This window comes from Pinus tabuliformis, chromosome 4_1, assembly GCF_031772625.1.
Source record: "Pinus tabuliformis cultivar Carrire ecotype Pingquan chromosome 4_1, CPIR1, whole genome shotgun sequence".
NCBI classification, from domain to species: Eukaryota; Viridiplantae; Streptophyta; class Pinopsida; order Pinales; family Pinaceae; genus Pinus; species Pinus tabuliformis.
In genome coordinates this window covers 461,575,541-461,581,540 of record NC_142303.1, presented here as the reverse complement: position 1 = coordinate 461,581,540, position 6,000 = coordinate 461,575,541, and positions in this window count along the sequence as shown.

Genomic DNA, 6,000 nt, shown 5'->3' with positions numbered 1-6,000 from the left:
AGAAGTAGTTAGAAATAAGTCTAAAAAGTAATCAAACTTTAAACTTGCAAAGAAAGAGCTTGAAAGAAATAACTTGAAATGAAACTGAAAGTAAAGCATAAAAACCACTTTCTAATGGCACTAGACACCATTCATGCTGCTGCAAATAAAAAGGTAAGAAAATCACTTTAAAAACCAATGATAATGTTTATCTCTTCCTAACTCTCTGCTTCCAACATATGGTACTATGTAAAACACGATTAGGAAGTAGCTAGAGATGAGTTTAAAAAGTGATAAAAAATGAGAAAAATCCACTTTAAAGACTACTTATAATATTCAGCTCTTTCTAACTCTCTGCTTCTAACATATGGTACTATGTAAAGCACGATTAGAAAGTAGTTAAAGATTAGTCTAAAAAGTACTCAAAGCCAGCTGTAATTTATTAGTATTCTGATATCTAAAAGATAAACAATTTATGATAAAGAGACCATCAATATGTTAACATACAACTTTGAGAAACTAAACTAGAAGTAAGCTAGAAAATCAAAGTAAAGGCAGCAACTTTGAATCTGTCAACTAAAAATACCATCAGATATAAAGCAAATACAACAAAGACACACAATCCCGGGAGAAAATAAAATGCAGTAATTCAAACTGTACAAGGCAGGGGCCCCCTACTACCTATGAAATCAAAGCAAAATTAAACACACTTGCATAAATTAAAATTGCATGAATGAAAATCTAATCTACCTTACATTCTACAAAGCAATATTTACAAAATGAAATCTAATCTACTTACATCCTAATATGCTCCATGACATCTACTTCACATCTCCTTCCATGTTGAGCTCATCAAAGCTTTATTCAATTTCTTCAAAAGTGCAAAGTACAAAAGCTTTCAAAAGCCATGGGACTAACAAGCTAAAAGGACTAAGAAAAGACTAAAGGAAAGACTAGCAAATGAAGGAGAGAGATCTCCTATTTATACAAAAAGATGAGAGCCATCTCATTAATGATAGTCCATGAATCTCTCCCTCTACCTCTAAAGTCCTAATCAAAATAGGAACTGATAAGACACATGTCTTTTTAGAGTTACAATACAATTAGGAGATGTGACACATATCCTCATGATCCCATGATTCTTTCCAACCAAATTCGAATTTGGCCTTAGAGTGCCACATAAGGGTCTTCTAGAAGCCTCCTTTCAACCTACACATGTCAACAATCTCAACCCATTTGTTAGGTATAAGCATATGCACATTATTTTCTAATGTTTAACCACAAATTCACTTAAAAGGCTTAGAAATAACAAATATTGGAAAAACATAAAGGTGGCCCAATGATAATGAAAGTGGGATGAATGTGGTGACATAGTAGTGAAATGGAGGTGAAATGGAGGTGATATAATGGACATAATAGTGAAAGTATAATGCAAATGAATGACATTTTCAAGACTCAACAGTCTGCTTCAAAGGATTAAAACCTATGTACCATGCATACATTGCCAAAAAACTCTGGTCCTTGACCCATGGCATTGCAGCAATTTTACTGAGGTCCTCTTCATTCAGGAAATGAAAACTATACCACCCTCCCATGAGTCTCACCACTGTGGGGACATACCCCAGTAGGATCTTCTATTTCTTTGCCAACCACTGTCGCATCTCAGCTTCTTGAATCTCAGAAAAATACCACCTTCCTACTAATGCCCACTTTTGGAGACTCGTAATTCAATCAAGGAGCACATCGTGACCAAAAGGGGGGATAGGTGCTAGAGTTGTAATCCTTATAGGACGTTCTTTTCTATCACCTATCCTTTTGCCACCTTTTTTACTCTCCAAATTATTCTAAGGCAATAATCCGACATCAAACCACATGTCACGTCCATCACCCAGGGTTTTCAGCCGAGGGGAATGTGCCACCTTCCATGTCGTATTCATATTTGTGTTGCATTGTGACTCAACCGCTAATGTGGCCTAAATAAAAACTTCTTGTAGTGACGTGTCTGACTCAAAGGAGTCCATCAAAATTGTTTATAATACTACGATGATGTACTAAGGAATAAAGCCTTCTCGCAAACCAAAGAAAGCGATTACAGTCACCTCAGATCCCACCTCCCAACTCAGCTGGGAATCACCACCCGCTGGAATGTCTACGATGCCATGTATACAATATGTCAGGCCAGGTACATTCCCTAGGAATTATTTACCATGCCGACTGCAAGAAAGGTCATGACAGAATTTAAAACTTTGCCAGTCCCCTGCAGACGCCTCAGATCCCATGCCTCACCTTACCTGGCCCTCACCACCCAAGGGAATGTCAACGTCGCCGGATCTATCGCCTGTTTTGGAAATCACCTCGGTAACAAAACTGTCCTAAAACAGTGTAATTACACGTATGAGGTACATGGGCAGACATCAAGTGTAGCATGCTATGAGATGGGATATGGACACCCATCACCACCTACCAGTGCCAACATATAGATTCAGAAAAATTATAATAATAAATGGTTTGAACCACCACCCCCGCCCCCTGGGGAAAATGTGTTAAGTAGAATCTAGTAGGCACTCCTTCCCAGAAAAACTAGTGAAACCCAAAACCACTTACGAATTTGGTTATGACTCTGGTCCCTCACAACAACATATACAGTAGCATCCCTGGAAAAACCACCATCTGTATCCTATCCTAATGTCCATACTATTACAAGGACGAGATAGGGAGAAAAATTTACTCCACTCATACCACCATTGCTCTAGGAGGCAATTTAATAGGCCAGAGGGAACAAACTGTGGAAAAGAGGGACAAGATAGGGCAAGTGGAAACTTGCATACTATCATTTGGGCATCTAAATCAGTGGTCTCAGAATAATAGACTATGGCCTTTCCAAAAACCACTATCCGAAAGCGGAATATGGTGAAAGCCCTAATTATACCATTTAAACTAGATACATGCTACAAAAAACCATTTAATGGGTGAAACTAATGAAGGAGTTTGATAAGATTTAACTTTAAAAAGCTAGAATTTTCTTGCAGCACAGGAATTCGACCTTATTTACTCTAAATCAAGATAGTATTTAAAAAACCCCAATTCAAATTTTTCGATTTTTCCTGCCCATACTTTGAAATTTTGTATAATTCTACTCTTTATCACAAGAGAGCATAACTTGTTCCTTAATGCGCTTCGACATTGATGTTTCCATGACCGTTTTAGGTACCCTCCAGCAACCAAGAGAAGTGGTTTCCAAAACCAAACATGGTTCCTTTGTGCTTCCGCCAATATAGCTTCTTTACCCCTCGTGATTTCTTTGCTCTGAAACAATTACCAAAATCATAGAAACACCATCAAGTGAGATGACTGAAAGCGAAAGGGACCATCCACCTCACCGAGAACACTAATAAGCTTAGTGGCAAGCTCTCGGTGCAAAGATCTTCAACCATCAAAAATGGCAACTGAAAATGCGTTGAGCAGTGAGGCCTTCTCCAACACGAAGGGTGGGAGCCTTTCATTCAACAATACGCGGTGCCAGAATCATAACCGAAATTAAAATCTTTCATGAGCGTTTAGAATGTACTATGAAAGTCTGCTATGGGTAATCAAGTAGTAAATGTAAAATTTCAAATTTCGATAATAAATTAAGATAAAAAATAACTCTTCCAAAGAAGAGTTCACCTATCGATTTCGAAAATGAATATAAAGAAACTTACCATAAATTGAAACTTTTAAAATTTAAATTATACTTCGTATTATCTTATTTGAATATTTTTTATTTTAGAATAAGTTTAAATTTAATTAATAAATATTTTTATTTAAATATAAAATTATTAAAAATAATATAATTATGTTTAAGTAGTTAATTATTCTAATAATTATAAATCAAAATTTATTTTATATTTAATTTATTATATAAATAGTCAAATCTTATTAGTACAAAATTTGAGAATGAGCCTCTTTAGCAAGGCAACCCAGAATCAAATCTTATTGGGTATGGCTGTGTCCTTTGTTAGGGGAGGAGACATGCTGGAAAAAATTCAGTTAGTTAAGGGTTGGTGTGCCTACTTAGCAAGGCAACCCAGGATCAAACTTTACTTGGTATGGTTTTGCAGTGTGCTAGGGGAGGAGACATACTAAAAAAATTCAGTTAGTTAAGGGTTGTTGTAGCCAAGACCAGATGAGATGCTCACGACTTAGATACCCTTCAAGCCACAAATCAAATTTTAAAAATCACTATATAAATAAAAAATAATCTATATTTTATTTTCACTTGTATAAATAAATATTTTTAACATATTTTATTTGCATTTTATATATTATAATATTTCCTCACCGTGAAAAAATTCTAACTTATTTTTTAATTAATATTTCTTTTTAATTAATCCATGCTTTTGCATTCATATTATATATTTTTTCTTTTAACTTTAATAAAAATCTAATAGAAAATTATTCACCTTCTAGTGTAGTTTTTATATATTATTATAGTTTTTCGTCTTTGGCCATCATATATTCTGTATATGTGGTCGACATACATGTGTAATGGTAATTTAATTCTTGGTTCGAAATTGTAAATCCTCCCGAGTTTTGACATGAACATTGTAGTGTATAATGGCATGAACATTGTATTGATATGAACATTGTAGTGTATAATGATTAGATTAGTGTTTGTATTAAAAGCTTGTAAAAATATGTTAATAGAAGTGTAGATTAATGTAATGTGTTTTTCACTTTTTGACTGGGTTATAGTTTAGATGTTGTTATTTATGTTTTATTTATTTATTAATTACTAATTTTCCCCTTCCAGTAAATATTATGAATTAATATGGGATCGTAGGATAGCAAGAAAATCAAACGCACTTGGAATAACTTGAAAATTAGTATAAATTAATGTAATATTCCCATGAGTTAGTTGCCTTATATTGGAACTCAGAGTGTTAGATGCGGTGGGTCTATACAAAAGACATATTTTTTTTTTATAAAAAGTAGTAGAAATAAAAATTAAAAATAAAATTAATAGTGTTGGATGTGGTGGATCTACACAAAAGATATAAAGAAAAGAAATTTTAGAAATAAAAGTAATGAAAATAAAATTAAAAATAAAATAAATTAATATGCCATCGTTTATTATCAATGACTCCAAAGTAATATCAACCTCAACAAACCTTACTACAATGTGTGGAGTGAGACATATCTTATCATTTTCTTTTTAAATGATGTAAAATCCCTAAAAGTAAAATCCCACACCCAAATAAATAAGATAACTCCATACACAGGTAACATCAAGAAAATCAAAGCAAAATTAACAAAATTAGAAATTAAATAAACTAATATGGTATACAATGTACATTATTGAAACGTTGAAAATTCATAAACTTGAGTGTGAAGATCTGACATCAAATATTCGGAAAAAATATATTAATAAGAATTAAGAATATTGAGAAGTTACATCGGCACGTTTTATAGGCTACAAATATTAAAACAACAAATTCAAGTCTAAAATAATATTTATTTTCAATCGAAATTAAAACAAAAGTTTTATTGATTTCCAAACAACATATATCTTTAAGGAGTCGCAAGAATTGTTTGGATGGTTAAAAGTGGCTGGAATCTGGGCAAAAAAAATTTGAAAAATCTTGTAGAGGCAGTGTTTGAATCATGTTTTTGATGGTGGAAATGGATTCAACACCATCAAAAATATCTAGGACACCTAAAATTTTTAAGTTTCACAACTATAGCTTGGATTTACAAAAATCCTTGCGATTTTCTTTAAATATGACCGGAATTTCCATAACTTTCTGGGCAACTCCTCCACCTCGTTAGACTACGCGTATCTTTAATTCGAGAAAAAGAATGGTGGAAGGTGTTGGAAGATAATTCTTCCATGTATAATTTAGAATTTGTTGCATATTTGTAGGTGGATGTTAATTCGAGAAAAAGAATGGTGGAAGGTGTTGGAAGATAATTCTTCCATGTATAATTTAGAATTTGTTGCATATTTGTAGGTGGATGTTGAGAGAATATCTCAACCTTCGT